At 42.7% G+C, this 19942-nt stretch overlaps 1 long non-coding RNA gene across 1 annotated transcript in view; it reads left to right on the top strand.

Annotated features, from left to right (window-relative positions):
- Positions 1-12144, top strand: part of LOC308479477 — a 29045-nt gene extending 16901 nt beyond the window's left edge. The window contains exon 3 of the long non-coding RNA XR_013987698.1: positions 12043-12144. This is a non-coding gene — a long non-coding RNA (uncharacterized lncRNA). The remainder of the gene's footprint in view (positions 1-12042) is intronic.
- Positions 12145-19942: the final 7798 nt, after the last annotated feature.

Genomic DNA, 19942 nt, shown 5'->3' with positions numbered 1-19942 from the left:
CTAAATTGAAGGAAAGATCACAGTTGTGACTGAGCAACCAGAAGATCCCAAATTCTCCCAATAAAACAGGGATGGAGAACCTGTGGCTCTCTAGCCAGTGTTCAGGGGTGATGGGGGCTGTAATTTTGACACCCACATGTTCTCCAAACCTGAGTTAAAAGAATTTTAGGAAGCACATTAGGGAAAGTCCTCTGCGTTAGCAATCAGTAATCTGATTCAGTGTAAGGGACCTGCTTGGGTTTACCAAAAGTCTTGCATGCATGTGCTCAAGCATGCTTCAAACATTTCTGCATCAGAGCTAGAGCACAGGATTCAAGTGTTTCAGTAGATGCAGCCTTTCACTTTACATGCCATTATTTCCTTTCCCATGAATAGTACATTTGCAAGTGCAGAAGCTGAAGAAGAGGGAATGAGGGAAATCTCTTCAAGAGACTGCTGTTGCGACCTGACAGTTGTCTACAATAAGTTCTTGGAGGAAGTCCTGGGTTTAGTACCTGTTGTGCTGGCGGCTGTTGGTCATATGAATCCATTTAATTTGCATGTGTTTGGCCTATGAAAGCCATCCTCCACTTGCATACTGCTGGACTAGCTTTCCTTCCTCTCCAAAAGTGTGGTTAAAAGCAGCTCTCTCCAAGGAGTGAATGTGGTCTCATTTCTCTATTCATGTGCTTAGGTGAATGCCTTCATTTCAGTCTTACACTCATCTAGCCTGAGTTGTTGCTTTCTGAACTGCTGGACCTTTCCAATTCAGCAGAATTACATTGTTTTAATTGCATCATCTCCATCAGGGCCAGCCCAATACATTTGGGCACATGAAGCAAGCCACAAAATGGTGTGTGTGTCCCTATCCACTAGGGACCAAGGAGGAGTGAAGAGCTACATCGGGAACAGAGTGGAGTGAGGATCAAGTTAACCTTACCCAACGGTTGAAGTAGGAATCAATGGCTGGGGGGGGGGCATAGCTGTTAACTTTTCCCTTTTCTTGCAAGGAATCCTATTTGGAATAAGGATTCAGGGTGTTTTTACATGAGTAGATTGTATGCTTTTATTTAAAATGCATCTCTGGGTTATTTGTGGGGCATAGGAATTTGTGTACTTTGCAGATATATCTGGAAATTTGATTGTATTATTCAATAAAGTTATTTTAAAATAAAAAAAAATTGGATCTCATCTTGATCTCATCACTGAAAATGCTTTGAATTTGCACAGCTGTGGGATAAAGTTCTGTGGTAGAGGAAGTCAGATCTGGTTTTTGTTCATAGTCTCTGAGCCCCTAAGCACATGTAGTCTGAAATAGATTTAATTGATTTCTCTTGGTCTTATTTCCAAGTAATTGTACCTAGGACTGCAGCCTTGGACAAGTTTCTCCATTCCTTAATCCAGCTGTAAAACTGGGACAATTTTCTCCTTTCTTCACTTTTTTTTTTTAAATGATATTTATTGAAAATTTTAGAATTACAAAAGAAAACAAAGAAGAAAAAGAAAAAGAAAAAACAAAGAAAAAACAAACCACAATCAAACAATACAAATTAATAGAAATCAAAATAAAAAAATAGCACAACACGATCAAAAGACAAAAATATACCACAAACATTTAAAAACAAATCCAATATTCTCAAATCCTTAACTGTCATTACCTTCTTTCTTTGACCTCCTCCTCCTCCCTTTTTTGTATCCTGGTTGTTAATTGTCGCAGCAAATCCTTTCCATATTTCATAATATTCTGTCATTACATTACCTTAATCTATTTTAATCTTATCTTACTATACAAAACCTTAAAGCTTAAAACTTAGATCTTATTTTTACCAATTTCTCATAACCATAATATTCTTACATAATTCTTTAAACATTTTTGCTAAAGCCAAATAATTTTGTTCGAACATTTTTCTAATATTCATCAATTTTATAAAACAATCCTAATAAAAAAATAAAAAACAATCCAATCTTCATCCAGCGTCTCTTCCTCCTGGTCCCGGGTTTTGTCAGTCCTTTCTATCCCATCAATCTAGCGCATTAGCCTGGTAATCTTATGTCCGAGGCCCTTAAGTCCCTTCCATGTCCCTTCCGCGGCTCTTCTTCATATTTATAGCTGTATTTTCCTTTATCTCCTGCTCCTTTCACTCGTGGGAACTCCAGCTTGACAATGTTTTTGACCCTTCTCGACAAATCAGCCCCTTTTCCATAGTCCACACTAAACTCCATTTGGTATTTAAGAACATGTTTCAAAGTCCCTCCAAAATTAAGAGCCCCCACAACCCCAAACATCTCACGGCCCATTGCCAGACTTGAAAAGTCCAAACATCCCTGCATAGGGGGGTCTATCCAACCCCCCATTTCCAAACCAAACCAAACTTTATCTTTCCAAATCTGGCTTTTTCCAAGTTCATTTGTCAAATCCAAGAACTCATGTTCCTGCTGGGCCACAGCTCCCTCCATCTCTGGCGCCAAGATTCAGCTGCATCCTCTTCCCTCATCTGTTCTGTCAGGGCACACTCCTGATTTGATTCCTGGGTGGGCTCTATATAATTTCCCACTGCCTGTCCAAAATTTCTGATCGCATCAGTCATCAAGTCCGTCTTCTCATGTAGCTGTTCCAGTAGGGCACTTGTTTTACAGAAAGCACACAGCAGAGCTTCTGAATACATTGTCCTGCAAGGTCAAAAGTCTATTCCCACGATCGTAATCTGTAGCAGCTGCAAGCTCCCCGATTCAGAATTGGTTACAGTTTCACAGGATCCCTCTAGGGGAAGAACTTCTATTTGTTCTTTTCTTTTAAAAACAGATCTAACAACAAAGTTTCCTTTTTCAGATATTTTGTCAATATTTGTTCCTTTAAAATGCGAAGGGGAACAATGGAATCACTATGTTTCTCTTCTTTTAGCTATCTGTCAAAAACGTTTGTCTCTGGTCAATGAGCTTCAAAGAACGTCAGTCCTGACACCCCGCTCCAGGATAAAGACGGTGGAAAGTTACTTTGCTTTACACTCACTTCTGCAGGTTTAAACAGTCCGGAAAAAATCCCCCCTCTTCTCCTGCTTCCGAAGGGGGTTCAACAATTTTAAATGATGAAAGTTAATCCTTTACAAGCGATTTTCTGAACTCTAGTTTGCCATGTCTTTGCTTTAATCTATCTACAAAGAAACGGAAGGCTGACTTCCTGTTTAGACCTTCCCGTTTCAGTGCCTAATTGAAATAAACTTTTAAGTCCAATTTTCCTTTCTACTCGCAAATCCTTATTTAGAGTCCAATTGTCCGAAATTTAAGTACTCATGGGTGATTGTTTTAAAAGCCAAATTGTCCCAGGAAAAAGGCAGCGCTCTCCGGCAATGGCTGTGCGGTTTTGCTCCACGGAAGAAGCAGTTGACTCTCAGCACCGCGCCACTTCCCCCTCTTCGCTCCGGAGCCCATTAGTGGGTTCCTTTGCGGGTTGGGGGGGCACTAAAGGTGCCCGCTGAGTCCCATGGTCACAGGCTTCATCCGCCTGTGATTTTTGAAAGGGTCCCCGCTTCGCCGTAGCGGAAAAGACCCGTTTCCCGTGGAGCTGGTCCCTCCAGATCAGAGGGAGTCCGCCATTACCGATGGCGCCACCCCGGAAGTCCTTCACTTTTTTTTTCTTTGACGTGCACATTATTTCCTGTAATAACTGATTCTAAGGGCAAAGACTGCTATCTTATACCGCCTTATCTGGGTGTAAGCCCCATTAATTCCAGTGGGACTTAAACATGGTAGGATTGAGCTTTTCCTCTTGACTATATCCCTCCTGTGAATTTTTCCTCTAAAATGAAGCCCCTCCAAAAGAAATGGGACGTGAACTAGGGAGCTCATGATTGCTCAGTGTTTCCTGTTGCATGTACAAGGGCCAACATTGATGCCGAAATCCAGCATCATCTGAGCTCTGCGAGTGCTGCTTTCTCCCGATTGAAGTTCAGAGTGTTTGAGGACTGGGACATTCGCAGGGAAACCAAAATACTTCTTTACAAAGCTGCTGTACCACCAACCTTACTATAAGCTCGTGAAACATGGACCACGTATAAACGCCATCTCCAACTCCTCAAAAGATTCCATCAACGGTGTCTCCAAATTTTTTTACACATACTTGGGAAGACAGGTGAACTAATATCAGTGTACTAGAAGAAGCAAAGATCACCAGTGTTGAAGTAATGATTCTTCAACATCAACTTCCTTGGACTGGTCATGTTGTGTGGATGCCTGATGATCGTATTCCAAAGCAACTACTCTATTCTGAACTTAAAAATGGAAAGCGTAATGCTGGTGGTCAACAAAAGAGGTTTAAAGACTACCTCAAGGCAAATCTAAAAAAAAATGTAGTATAAACACTGACAACAGGGAAACACTGGCCTGCGAGCGCTCCAGTTGGAGAACAGCCTTTACCAAAGGTGTCATGGGCTTTGAAGACACTCGAACTCAGGACGCAAGGGAGAAACGTGCTAAGAGGAAGGCATGCTTGGCAAATCCACAATGTGATAAACTCCCGCCCGGAAACCAATGTCCCCACTGTGGAAGGACATGTGGATCCAGAATTGGCTTCCACAGTCACTTATGGACTCATTGTTAAAACCGTGTTTATGGAAAACAATCTTACTCGGCTACGAGTAATCGCCAAAGAAAGAAGAAGAAGACAACTCTTTAAAAGCACGTGCTGTTTCTAGTTATGTGCAAAGACTTATTGTAAAATGGCAAAAGCAGACAAGAATTGTCAGGTTAGATCAGAATTTGGCCTTAATTGGTGGCCAGCATTGAGGTGCTAGATAAAATGCAGAGTGATCCAACTTTTATTCTGAGGCTTGGGGACACCATAAACATCTATCTTCACTAATAGCTTTTGATGGACCTGTCCATAAATTTGTCTTACCCTTTTAAAAATCCTTAGCAAATCCCCATGGCAATTTGTTCTACATATATAGGGTCCCTTGTTCATGGGCTACATTCACATAATTACTGATCTCACAGATTTTTGTCAGATGGTGTAGCATTTTCTTCCAAAGCTAAGAATCCCATTATTCTTCCATTTCTCCTTGTATGGGAGGTATTCCACTTACCAGATCATTTTTACTGACCTTCCCAATAATTTTTCCTGTATGAATTTTGGCATGGAAATACTCTAGACAGCATTAAAGGGAAAGGATGTGACCATCAATGGATACAGTACTGAGATGTTGTTTACAGTGAATTCTGAAACTAATGCTCGCAGACCAGTACTAAACCCTCAGTACTGTCAACTATGATCGGGGTCAGGCAAAAGTATTTCCTAACCTGAGTTTGAGATTGCCACTTGAAGTTGTCCCTATCACTGTAAGCTGTTCCTATCACTACACCTAAATAAGAAATCAATCTACATCCTGAGAATAAGGCTCCTTTCATGCCTTTCTGTATCTCATTCAAGACTTTAAAGGCACAGGAAACTGTCAGTTAACTGTGATTACAATACCTAAAATCATTTTCACCAGGCATTGGACCTAGGATCTTCTGCTTGCAAAAGGATATGCTGAGCTTTGACTCCTCCTTCTAAATAGTTGCAATAAAGGGCAAGACTTTTCTCTCGGGGGGGGGGCGGGTGGAGTGCAGGTGTATGTAACTCATCCGCCCGATTATTCCTTTGGAGCTGTGTGTCCCAAATGCAAAGAGCCAAGATCAGCTGCTGGTGTGATTCAGCAAAGTTTCATTGCTTTCATCACATTAAAGACAATTAACATCAGATGAGGCTCAGACTGCTCAGCCTATTTAGAATCAATATTTTAATCCTATTGACTTCCCTATGGAGTGGCAGCTGGCTCTCTCAGTGCATCTATTGATTCTGAATTTGATTGTGGAGTGCAATGCTAATACCCTGTGTTTTCCTAGCCAGTGTTATGTATGTAGCTGTTTAGTGTTTTGACATTTGATTGCATGTAATACTGTGGATATAAGCCTGCTTTATGAGTGTTTACACTAGTGTGTAAATGTGTAATTTATAACTTCAGCATATAAATCAACATAGTTAAAGGTCTTGTCCCTTGTGCCTTGAAGTCTGTTTCCAGATTTAGAAGAAATGTGCTTTTTTTAAAAAAAAATACTGTTTAGTTTTCCTCTAGTTGCGGTGTATGGAGGGAGCCATATACTGCTCTGAACTAAAGCAGGCAGCAGCAAAATCAGCCAACCAACCATCATTGGTTAAAGCAAAGTTATATCCATGTAAAAGAAAAATGAGTATGTTTTATCCAAAAATGTTGGGGCAACAACTTGTCAGAAAATTTAATATTTACACAATGAATGGCTTCCTATTTGGATCTTTCAGTGGTGTTGTCATGGCCCCAGGGGCTTCTCTTGTTGAGCCAACATGATTCTCATACTGAGACCCAGCTGTGGGGTGACGTTTAATATTTGAGAGAATAAACCAGCTGAGTTTTGTATCAGCACTTCGCCCAGAGTTACTTTGCTCCTCTAAAAAGTCCATAAAGGAGGCATTTTTACATCTATCATTTGAACCTCTTACCACAAAAACCGCCTTCAAATGTGCACCTTCAAGTGTGGGAACCACTTGCACACAAAACCATCCGACATCGCTGGTGAATAATGTTAACTACGTAGGGAGGGATGACTGCATGAGTTTGTCCCATCCAATGGGCCCTCTCCCTCTTGGAAGAGCATTGATTGCAATAGGGGCGGGGGACTCAGAGCCCACCCCTGTGATCATGTTATATGCACATGGGCTGTTTCACAACAAGTTTACACCACACAGAAGTGGCTCCCACGCTGCTGGTTACATATGCAAAGGGGAATGAAGTCTGTTTCGTTTCAGGGGCAAACACTCTAGCAAGGAGCAAGCTAACCAAATGTATGTATGTATTCCCGGGATGTGTTTAATAGCACCCAGCAAGAGGCACTCCAGTAACCACAATGATTCTCTTTAAAAGGAGGCAGCTCAAAGAGCAGGAACAGGGGTATAAACCCACAAGGCTAAAGTTGTTGTAAGACAATGTTGTCACTGAGACTTGTAACAGCAGCAGCATGAAGATTCCTTGCATCCTTGAATATGGGCTTGGAGAGACATGAATTTAAACTTTCTACTCAGTCATTGGCACCCTTGCTGGTCTTGTAATTTCATCTTCTCTAGGCATCTGCTTCCCGTTTGTAAAATGGGTTGTTACAATGATGAATGATGCATCATAATTGCAATGACGAAGGATATGCTTGTTAACATCTACTTTCATATGAAAAAGTGCTGCAAATGATAAAAGATGAGGCAGAAAATATGCAAAGAAGTCTCTGACTTTTTACACCTCTTGCTTTTAGTCATTATTGCCAAAGGAGACTGAATCATTTAAGAAGATATTTTTAACATCTGACAACTCAGAAGTTTTAGAGTTGGGTGTCATCAGCATGCAGATGACATCTCTCTTAAATCTGATTCAAATGAGGCAGAGAAAATGCTAGTTTAGAGGACCTTGGAAACAGTAACAGGCCAGGTGATGATTAATAGACAAGCTCGTAGAGCCAGCCATGCCGCTGGAGATTGCCACTCACTGACATAGGTGTACAAATTGCAGCCCCTTCTGAACAGAGAAAACCTAGCCACAGTTATCCCTGCTCTAGTAAACCTCTGGTTAGATTACTATGATGCATTGTACAAAGGGCTGCTCATGAAGGCTGGGAACTGCAGTTACTCCAAAACGCAGCTGCTACGGTACCAACTGGGACTGGTCATTGGCAACATATCTCACCTGTGCTTAAAGGGCTGCACTCTCTCTCACTCAGACTCTGAGTCAGTTTCAGAGTGCTGATGCTTACTTTTATAGCCCTGCATGGCTTGGGATCTAGATACCTGAAGAACCATTTATTCCATTATCTTTGGAGACCCTCTTCTGAGTGTCTCCACCATCTAAAACAAGCTGAGTGGTGGGTAGGGAGAGGGAGCAGAAATATCTATCTATCTATCTATCTATCTATCTATCTATCTATCTAAGTGTGTGTGTGTACTCTGGAGCTATTTACTGATGGGCATAAATTAATTAAACAAATAAAATAAAATAACAAGTGAAAGGATATAAGAAGAATCCTGCTGCACTGGATCAAAGCTCCATGTACAATGCAATTCTAGACATGTCTACTCAATAGTAAACCCCAGAGAGATCAAGAGGGCTTACTTCCAGGTAAATGGGTACAGGGTTGCAGCTTGGGAGTAGTACTCTGTTTTCAATAGTGGTGATCTGGATGCCTCTGGAAGACCCACAAGTTGGCTATGTAGGGAACAACCCTCTCCTGTTGTTTGTCCCCCAGGAGCATATTGCTCCTATAGGTAAGGTAAAGGTAAAGGACCCTTGGGCAGTTAAGTCCAGTCAAAGATGGGGGTGATGCCCATCTTGCTTTCAAGCTGAAGGAGCCAGTGTTTGTCCGCAGACAGCTTTCTGGGTCATTTGGCCAGCATGACTAAACTGCTTCTGGCACAACGGAACACCGTGACGGAAACCAGAGCGCATGGAAATGCCGTTTACCTTCCCATCACAGCGGTACTTACCGTATTTTTTGCACCATAACACTCACTTTTTCCTCCTAAAAAGTAAGGGGAAATGTCTGTGCGTGTTATGGAGGGAATGCCTACCGGTGGCATGCCTACGGATTTTCCTCCTCTAAAAACTACGTGCGTGTTATGGTCGGGTGCGTGTTATAGAGCGAAAAATACAGTATTTATCTACTTGCACTGGTGTGCTTTCAAGCACACCATGTGCTATAAGTGCATGTGCTTTAAGTGCATGGTGTGCACATTGCCTGTTTACCACTTTTTTTTGGAAGGGGAGCCTAAAATCACAGGAGGCATATATTCCACTGCTGCAGAGGGGGGCTGCTTAGAACCAAAAGAAAACAACAACGAAAAGGATAGAAAAGCTATAGGGGATAATAGCAGGAAATGGAATAGACTTATTAGAATTCTTTCCTCCTTTAAAGAAAAAAAAATGATATTCATGGAGCCACATTCCATACAGCACTGACTCCAAACAGACACAAGGAGGGAAGACAAGATGCAGAAGTCTCTGGGATAGTAGGGAGCGGGTTTCTCCCATCCCTACTTGGAGATGGCAGCAACTGAACCCGGAAACCTCTGCATACAAAGCAGATGCTCTACCACAAAATGCCAACTCTGAGTACCTCTGAATCCCGGGTGCTGGGAGGGACATAGGGGAGAGGCAGGGTTTGGTCTTCATAGCTTATGGGTTTCCTGGAGGCATCTGGATGACAGCTGTGAGAAACAGGTTGCTAGATTGGTCTTTGGACTGATCCAAGGTATTGTCTTAACACAAAGCTACATCCTTGCTGAAGCTAAGCTGGTCTGGTCAGTTTCTGAATGGGGAGAACTATATGTGGCTTTGGGCTCTATGAGATAGAAGCATCCTTGGGCTTTCAGAAGAAAGGCAGGATATAATTGTAAGAAAACTAATACTGAAAAAAGAAGCCTTGTTAGAAGGGCTCCATGTTGACACCGAAGTTTGAAGGTAACTGAGCCATACATTTGCTTGACTCAAGTTTCGGTGCTGTGGTGCATGGGCCGTTAGTCCTGCTGGCTCCAAGTCTCCGCATGCATTCATGCCAGCATTAGGAAGCATCTGCTGTCAACGTGATCCCACAAGGTCAAAGGTAGGACGTACAACACCGCTGATTTCCGCAACCTGATAGTGCAAAAGATTTTTGTTTCCTGGAAAACCCTTCTTCGCTTGCCGCTGCTACTTTGCCCCTCCCCCACACCAATTCTTCCTGCAAAAATTTCCCGGCAACAACGGACTGCGGTTAAGTGCCGGGGGGAAATAAAGTGACATTTATCACAACAGATGGGCTGCTGAGAGAATGATGTTTGGATTCCCGCAACAACTATGTAACAACTGCATCAGCCCATGATCTCTGACATTTCAGCACACTTTCCGACTCTGACCTTTTCCCCAGCAGCTACAAAATGGTTGTTGTCTCCACTCCCGTTGGTTCTTCTCTGTGGCTATTGACAGATATAGAATGGAAATCTCACAGTACGAGCTATTCAAGATTCTTCAGAGATCAGAGCTGTTGATGGAAGTTCATGTAAACATCCTAAAAACAATAAAGGAAATAGTTTTGATTTTCCACATTATTCATAAATAATCTATGACTGGGATGGGGAGAAGGGGAAATAGGGTGCATCTGTGTTATGCATAGGCTTGCATATGTTCAGGATGTGTCCGTGCTAAGTGGTGTGTGTGTGACTGCATGTCTTTGTGTGGCACCACACTCTGGGAATTTGATTTCATGGTAATGTGGCCCTTGGTCCCCAAAAGATTATTATCTCATTGCCAAAACTCCACCAGTTATTCTGACTAAATTGATTACCCTGTGTGTGTGTGTGTGTGTGTGTGTGTGTGTAAAAGGGAGTGGGTGGCGCTGTGGTCTAAACCACTGAGCCTCTTGGGCTTGCCGATCAGAAGGTTGGCAGTTTAAATCCATGTGACAGGGTGAGCTCCCATTGCCCTGTCCCAGCTCCTACCAACCAGAATACTGGGAAAGGTAGTTTGTTAAGGGTGATGTAGCTCTGTGAGAGGTAAGCCACAGTTTCCAGGATTATTTGGAGGAAGTCTTGTGTAAGAACATGTTGCACATTTATTGCTGGGATGGATGAGCATTTGTATTTCATGGTTTTAAATGTGATAAAACAATTTTTAAAAAATACAATATATTTTATGTACCCAGAGAAATCCCTTTTTGCTTGCAAATACTGCTTTGCCCACTCAGTTCTTCTTGCAAGCTCTCTCTCTCTCCCCATCCTACCTTTGTCTTTCTATACCTATAATCAACTTGATAGGTATAGTCCCCTGGGATAGTCCCCTGGGATACTGCTGGGTCCTACTGCTATTGATTCTTATTGCATTGCTATTGATTGTAAAGAGCTGAAGTTGGCCTAGAGCTAAACACTTTTCTAGTGTTAAGGCAATCAGCACATGATCTTCAACTTGCTGAGGTCTAGGTTCTTATGTGATGTTGACTGAATGGCAACAAAATCTATATTATTGATTTTCCTCCAGCCGCTTTGTTACATGTGTTCCTTCAGCTCATCTTTGCGCTATCTGATTACACAGCTGATCCTATTTGATCCAGCGGGATGAGATCTATTCTGACAGCTGTGAAGCAGGAACTCCAAAAACGGGCCATTATAATTCTTATTGTTGTCCCATGTAACCCCTGCCCTCTAAAATAAGGGACAGAAGCGGTAATGGACATGATATCTTGAAATGTGGGACATCACATTGCAAAGCCTGCAAACTCAGTCCCCAGGTAATGCAATCTCTGTTTGTTTTAACAAATTTTAGTCCATCTTTTCATATTCAGCTCTGAAGGCAGGTGATGAAAGAGCTTCTCACAACATCCAGAATCATTCTGTTGTTAAGTCTTCTATGTCAGAGCTTTCCAAACTTTTCATGTTGGTGACACACTTTTTAGACATGCATCATTTTGTGACACAGTAATTCAGCTTTGCATTATTTCACGACACGATAATTCAATTCTACTAGCAAACTGGACGTTAAACTAGCCCCTTTCCAGCCCCGGGAGGAGCGTGAGGAGTGTTTGTGTGACACACCTACACACTGCAGCCAACACACTAATGTGTCACGACACACAGTTTGGAAAACTCTGTTCTATGTTGTCTTGTGTGTGACATTTCTGACCTCCCCTTTACTAATTCTCTCTTCTTAACATGAGTATTGCCATAATTGCTGGTAGTTGTCACAGAAATAGTTCAAAGTAGGGGTTAGGATCATTTGCATGAATTGGGATAGGGTGCTGAGGGCTGCATTGGGGACCTGCATTGACATGATATGGTTCTTGGACCTTACATTTGACACCTCCGATTTAGATGCGTCATCTTTTTTTCCATTTGTTTTTCAAAACTTCACATTGGCTAGATATTTTTAAAAGAACTATTTCCCACTTTCTGCCTTGCGTGAGCAAGCTTGAAACTTACAAATTAATAGTAGGACAGAAGTTCAAAGGCCACTTTAGCAATAACTACTACATATTTCATGACAGGGACCATGATGTCATCTCTTGGGCACTGCTTGCCAGGACTCTGCATGCCAGATAAGCTTTTGCAGGGAGAAATCCACCCAATAAGCCAGATAGAGGAGGAGGTAAGTTACATTAACGTATGTGTCTTATAGTTAAAACTGCCACTTTTATTTTGAAACTTTCCAAATCTCTTTAATCGTGACCAACTGAAATGTTGACTCACCTCAAAAAGGAGTTGCAGAGTTGGAAAAGATTCAGGAAAAGGCAACCAAAATGATCAAAGGGATGGAGGGCAACTTCCCTGTGAGTAAAAGGTTGAAGCATTGGGGAGTTTTTAGTTTAGAGAAAAGGTGAGGGAGAGGAGACGTGATCGGAGTTTATAAAATGATGCATGGCATAGAGAAAGCAGATGGTGAAAACTTTTTCTCCTTCTCTCATAACGTTAGTACGCCAGTGAAGCTGTGTGCTGGAAGATTCAAGACAGGTAAAAGAAAGTACTTCTTCACACAGTTAAACTGTGGCACATGCTCCCACAGGAGGCAGTGGTGGCCACTAACTTGGGTAGCTTTAAAAGAGGCTTGGGCAAATTCATGGAGGACAAGGTTAGCATCAGTTACTAGCTGCTATGGCTATGCTCTGCCTTCCATAGTCAGAGACAACATCTGAATACTAGATCCTGGAACCCAAAGGAGAAGGAAATGCTCTTGTGTCCTGTTTGTGAGTTTCCCAGAGGCATCTGGTTGGCCACTGTGAGAAGATGCTTCACCAAATGGACCATTGGCCTGATCCAACAGATTCTTCTTATGTTTTTTTGTCACAAAATAGTGAGCAAGCTTTTGAGTTCACCAGGCTGAATGTTAAACAAAGCGCTGAGTGGAGTGAGAAACGCACAGCAAGGACACATTTCATCCATGACTGCCCACTGGTGTGTTCCAGCTAGGAAAAACATGGCATGAAACCATACGTGTGTGCAGACCCTTGTATACCAGCCACACACACATGTTGCTTCTGGGTTGTATTTTTTTTTGGGGGGGGGCGGGAGGATTCAGTTCCATAGTGGAAATGTAGGTTTGCACAATTAAAGTGCCCTGTTGCCCTGATGGAACAAATCCATTAACACACACACACTTTTGTGGTTCAGAAAGTGATGGAGAAATCCACTGAAAGATGGATGAACAAATGATTAATGGGGAGATGTATAACCCAGTGCAAGCAAACGGAAGCTCATTGTCCTATAGCCACCCTACATAGAAATTAGAATGCTCAATAAAGACTGGATATAACCTAACCTCCACATAAGCTTTGTGCAAGCAAATCAGGATGAATGCTCAATGAGCAGGTCTGGAGAAGCCCACAGAAAAAGCAGATCTGGACAGGCCTGTGAGTTCAGTCCTGATACTGCAGACAAATTCCTGGGCTGAACATCTACTCAAAGGCAAACAATGTTTCTTGCTCCTAAAAGCCTGTCGTGTCCCCCATCACCACCGCACACACCATTTTTCACCTGGCTTCACTTGGTGGATCTCCCAGTTCAGGTAGATCCCACAAGCCTGAAGTCTGCCCAACTGTGCTAGAGCATTTCTTTGTGGGAAATAGACCACCGGTTGCTCCCGGACTTTTCTGTATGTAACTCTTGGGCTCCAAGACAGCAATGATCGTTCTTTAAAAACAATAGTAACAAATCGTTTGACTAATGAGGGATTGCAAAAGGCCGGTCCAGAAAGACGCACGAGGAATGGGATGGTGACCTTCCTTCAGGAGGGAAATCGCCCCCCCTGGGGGGTATTCCTGGAGGAGTTTAGTAGAACGTGGCAAAGACTCTGTCGAGCGTTTCTGTTTTGTTTTGTTTTTAAAAAATTATTTCTGCCTCCTCGCAATCCCACCCTTCCCCCTCCGCTTAGCCGTATGGGGGGGAGAGAGCGAGAGAGCCCAAGGCTCTTTGATCTGGAGTTTGCATTGATCCGAGAGCACGTCTCTTGCCTTCAGCCTAGGCACACCAAAAAAGTAAAAAGAGAGAGAAGGAGGGGGGGGGACTAAAGTGTTGCAGGTCATGGCATCTGCAAGCTGGTTTCTCGCCCCCTCCTCTCCTTCCCTTCTTAATTCTCTTTTCTGAGCACAATCCCCCTTTCTCATGCCCCTCCCCTCTTTCCTCCCGAGCCGGGCAAAGTAGGGGGAAGAGCCTGCGAAGGGAGCTTGTTGGGTCTGGAGCTCGCACGGGAGTTTGCATTGATCCATTGATTGCACATGGTCTCTCGCCTGACCTCCTTGCTCCCAGGGAAGCGGTCTCCATGGCTACTGGCCCGACTCCCCCAGTGGCAGACTGTAAATTCCTGCAGGCAGAGCTGAGCGCAGCCCGGGCGGGTGGGAGGGAGTGAGGCAGGAGCAGCAGCAGGAGAAGGCAAATAGAAAGAAAGGGAGAGGGAGAGAGAGAGAGAGAGAAAGGGGTGGGGGGAAAGGGCGTTGCTTGGATGGACCTTTCACAGGTCCCCAGCACTAGAGAGCAAGGCACTCTGTGGCTTTTTTTAATCTCTCCCCCTCTTTAACCAAACTGGAGCTGGCTGGGAATACTTATTCCAAAAGGAAGCAGCTGAAGGGAGAAGGACGATCAAGTCCACTTAAAAAAGATACCGCGGCGGGTCTGCCTTCCTACTTAAAGTAGCATCAGGGAAACCCAACGGAATCCTGAGCAGATTTGGCCATCCTTTTCTCCTAAAGCGCTTTCTCCAGTATACACCACCAGGAAAGAGTAGACCTCTCTCTCTCTCTCTCTCTTTCTTGGCTTAAAGTTTGCATGCGCTCAGTGCGTTGTTTGAAAGCATCAGAGAAGACCCCCCCTCTCTTTTCCTGGCCCGACCTTTCTGCATATACAAGCCAATTGTAATGGGGGCCCTGGAGATTGTTGGATTGTACACGCTTTCCTTTCTCCTGTACTCTGGCAACACCATGGCTAAAGCCAGTCAAGGTAAGAAGAATCTCTCCCCCCCCTTCCTATTACCCCAATTGTGTATGTATGCATCGTCCCCCGATTTTTAACCCTTTAGTCAGCCAGTGAGATTGGCAAGCATCAGCAAAATACCTAATTTGATGCAGACCTTTTACTGCCACCCTTTAAACTTTTTTTAGTAGCTGTGTTTTGTCGGAGATTCTGTTAAAATTGCTGTTTGGTTGTGGGGGTGGATATTGTAAAAAGTTTCACTCCTCCCATGAGCTGGAAAGGAGGAGATCATTATCTGTAACCCCTTCCCCGGTTCCTCTTATCTGTTATGGGATCAATAATGGTTTTAGAAATAATTACCTGTGAAATATTGATGAGACATGCACGTGCATGATTATCTTTGTTGAATCCGATGAGTTATTGTACGCTGTGCATATATAGCTTGAGAGCTAGACACAGATATTTGGAGCAAAGAGACATATTTTGCATGTGTCTACCTGCAAGTTGCCTGATTACTTTGTAGTCTCTCCTCATGGAAAAAAGCAGATGCACACATGGACAATTATACAGCCTATCTCTTTATAGTTTTCCTTTTGCTGTAATAGTAGCATATCACCTCCAGTTGAAATGGATGGAACAGCATGTGATGGAAGTAGGGGAATGATCTGGAGATGTTTTAAAGGACTCCACCATATAAGTATTAGGTGATATGACAATATATTAGGCATGTGGCTTGTACCTATTCCTTTTCTCCTAAAAAGTTTTTTTTTTTTTTTTGAGGGGGAAGCACTTTCAAGGTTACTGTGACATATCTTTAGAAGTATCTATTTTTTAATAATGAAACACACAATAGATGATAAAGGAAGTCAGACTGGAAAAGTAGAAGAGTGTGTTCTTTATAGAGGACAAAATAAAAACAATAAAGAGAGGACCTGGCTTCATGTAAAGCTGTATGCTTTTAGCTTAAAAAGGAATGCTCAAGCTTTCCTCTCCTCTCTGATTATCTTTGGTTCATACATTGCTTTCATACCCTTATCACAATATTTATTTATTAAGGCCTTTTGGTTTCAAATTCCATTGAAGCCCTGGCCAGATTTATGCTAAAATAGCAAAGCAAAATTCCATCCTGTAGAGACTTGACGGATACCTTCAGGGGAAGAAGGGGAGGAGAACATGATGTGGAGCTGGGCTTGATTCTTGGTTGGTTAAAAATGAGCAGGTTAAAAACAGCCACTGCCTCAGTTTCCAGTAGAAGAGATCTGAAATGACATTTCAGTGGAACAATGCTGACTTACATTAGTACAAAGTTACTAACCTATCTAAACCAGTATCAATAACTTAAACTTTTTATACATAAGCGTGTATTTTTGTAATACTTTAAGTTGTCTGTTGTTGTTTCTGTTTTCTGTACACTGCTTAGAGATATACTTAATATATTAAGTAGTATAAAAAACAAATAATAATAATAAAAATCAATACATTGGCTGGGGATCCTGACCATTTTTCTTTCTTATTTTTTTTTTTAATTATTCCTGATGTATTGAGGTCATTCTATTTCATACCCAGAACAGTAGCTCATCAATGTACACAAGAGGTGTACATTGATTATGTTGCTAGCGCACTTGCTGCTGTTCATGAGAACGATATTTACTTGGGGAGGAGTGAGCCATAGCTACACACAAAAAGTTTGAACTTGAGGCTCTTTGTCCTCTCCGTTCTTCTGGAAACCGTTGTGATTATGAATCAAAATGGCACACTTTTCCTAAACCCTTAAAAGAAGGAGAGATCCAAGTATGGTGCATGCACACTGCCTTTCCAGTGTTGCCAAACGTTGGCAGTAGAGAGCAACTGGTGGGGTTGGGAGTGAAGCTGACAGCACAATCCTATATATGTCCGCTCATAAGTGAGTCTCGTTCGAGTTCAATGGGACTTACTCCCAGGTAAGTAGGTCTAGGATTGCAGCCTAAAGGAACCATGCTGTTTGCATCTCTGTGGTCCGAGGCCAAAACAAGGGTGAACTCAAGCAGAGGTGCTTCAGTGACTGGTTCCAGAGATTGCTCCATACTGCCCTGACCCTCTGCTTAGAGATCTGCAGGCTGGAACAGTGCTTCTGAGCATGTGTGACCTACTGGATCAGAAACTGAGGATCAGCCAGATCGATGCCCATCCATGCTGCTGCAGTTTGCCTACCCTGCTTTTAGTGGTACCTGCATTTGGATATGCAGCTCTCTGCGGATCTCTGTGCGCAGATCTCTTCGCTGAATGGGGGTGAGATAGCAGTGTGTGGATGATGTGGATGTGGGGAGGCAGGGGGGAAAGGAAGCAACATTTCCTCCTCCTTGCTCTGTCCCTTTTTATTCCAGTTCCACAACTTTCTGTATGTGAGATCCACCCTTAAGATTTAAACTTAAAGAACATGATTAATTTACAGTAAAAAAAGGAGGTAAGAAAAAAGGTGCCAGGGGAAAAAGTGGTTTACACTTGAGCTGAATAAGATACTTAGGAAGCATGTTTATTTTTTCCACCTACATTGTTGTGCAACAGCTGGGCACTGTGGCTCTTACGAAAAGTTTGCCCACTACCTTCAAGAATCAGAGAGTGGGAGCCCCAGGGTCACACCTGGCCTCATGCAGATTGCTGGCTCCATGGCTCAAAAGAGGATATGGAAGAAGCAGTGCCTCTGGCTATGAAACGTGGCAGCTATGAAACTTTGAGGGGTGGGGTGGGGAAGAGGCTGGTCTATCCCTCACCCTCTGACCATCAAATTAGCCCTCATCAATTGCTGAGCAGGCTTTCAAATTATAAATCTGTCCAGCTTCCACCTGTCTACTGCCTAGTCACAGCAGTGCTGTAGGCATCACAGCTATATGTTACAGGATTTGCCTACATTTTAATAAACAATTTAAAACAACAATGATTCTTGCATTTGTTTGGCTCACTGATTTATTTGGAATATTAGACTGCTCCTTGCTGACATTCTTAATAACATTATGAATTTCCCACTGCTTGTTTAGTCTGAAAGAAACAGCTTTATTTCAATCATTCTCCAGCACTCTTTCAAGAGAAGCCAGGGGATACAAGAATGGTTGGATCGCTACTAAACTTGCTGGGTCAGTTTTGGAATGGTGGGCAGAATTATATAAACCCACGTAATCTGGATTTCATAAACAGACAACAAAAGATGGTAACAAAGAATTGTAAGTGTTGAATGTCCAGCACATTCTGTTTCCATTTCATAAACTTGGAGGCAAAGTGCTCAGAAAGTGGAATTTTGTGTGGCTGTTCACTGATGTAGAAAAGCAGAAGGTCTGGCTAAAAGATGAGGCAGTGCTTCAACCTCGTGGCCAGAAAAATCTGAAAAATGTTTGGGGGTGTTTTTTTCATGCTTAATGTGCAAACTTTGACAATTCACATAGGTTGCAATTGAACCCAAACCAACAAATCATGTAGACTGGCACTCCTTTGAGTAAGTGGATTTTATCTTACTAGGCCAGGCATCATCTGGAAGTGAGTATAGTGATGATAACATTTCTACTAACGTTGGAGTCGATATGCTTTGGCAAACATGAATGGGGGGAAATATCTTATGTTCATGGTTTCTGTTGTTTACATCAGTGAAGCCTACTAGCGGACTTTTGCCTTTGTGGGAGGCTCATCTATCAAATCCTCCCTTTTCTGAAAGTAGGGCCACTTGGGCAGATTTTTGCCCAGCATTCTCTCTGATGACAGACTTAGAACACACCCACCAGGTTCCTGTGATGTTCTGATACCTGTCAACCCATCTTCTGGGAATGGCTAATTCAGATAGTTAGAAGTTTGCTTCTAACATTGCGGTGTTAAGGTAGTGGATGGGGACGGATGACTCGCTTCATATCCATTACAGCTCACCACCTGATCACATTTTGTCTCCCTTATTGGGCTAGGCTGGATCCCGTTTTATCTTTGTGAAAATAGGCAGTGGTAAGATACACAACTAATTCAACTCAGTGCTTATCTTCTCAAGGCATTCTGCTCCTTTAGATCTTCTTCAAATCAGGAAGTCCAGTGACAACCTCCCTGTGTTCAGAAACAGATAACAATGCATTGGGTTAACCCTTTGGCCCAGAGTTCAAAAAGAACATTTTCTGCTAACAATTTTTAAATGCACCTTTGTACATGCTAGTTAGCATATAAATCCTTCGGGTGCCAAAAGCAGTGAAGCTAAATGAGATTTTGGAAGATCTAGTGAGAATTAGATATGGTAAGCCAGTAACTCAAATAAATTGTTAATGCACTGTTAAAATCATTAATTTGGCTATGCTAAAATCTTAATATTCCTGTGGATTGTGTTTCAATGGAATTGAAGGGACTCTGCCTCCCATTACAATTTATACCTTCCCAGAGGCAATGGGGCAGAGTATGATTATGAGAAGGCTGATGCGGAGCATTGATGGATTGGGAGATAATGGGTTGGGTTCTTTTAAAGTCAGAAAGCACCTGCAGGGCCTCAAACAAGGGAATTTTTAAAGAATATAATTCACTTGATTGCAGATACATCATGATCTACTCCTCCCCCCTCCCATCTCACCACCTCTTACTGTAACTCATGGCTAGGCAAACTAAGGCCCGGGGGCCAGATCCAGCCCAATCGCCTTCTTACTCCGGCCCGCAGACGGTCCAGGAATCAGCGTTTTTACACGAGTAGAATGTGTCCTTTTATTTTAAATGCATCTCTGGGTTATTTGTGGGGCATAGGAATTTGTTCTTTTCTTTTTTTTCGAAATATAGTCTGCCCCCCCACAAGTTCTGAGGGACAGTGGACCGGCCCCCTGCTGAAAAAGTTTGCTGACCCCTGCTGTAACCTCTCTCCCCCCCCCACATCCCCTTTATCTCCTCCTCCTGCTTATTCACTCAGAAAATCATATGGGATGATGATAGTCTTCCGCACCCCTGAAATATAAAACCGTAAACATTTCAACATGAAGCAGTTCAAAGAAGAACTTTGAT

This window comes from Podarcis pityusensis (genome assembly GCF_964106645.2).
Source record: "Podarcis pityusensis genome assembly, chromosome: 6".
Classification (NCBI taxonomy): domain Eukaryota; kingdom Metazoa; phylum Chordata; class Lepidosauria; order Squamata; family Lacertidae; genus Podarcis; species Podarcis pityusensis.
The sequence above is the reverse complement of the archived record's forward strand: the minus strand, read 5'-3'. Positions and strand labels throughout refer to the sequence as shown.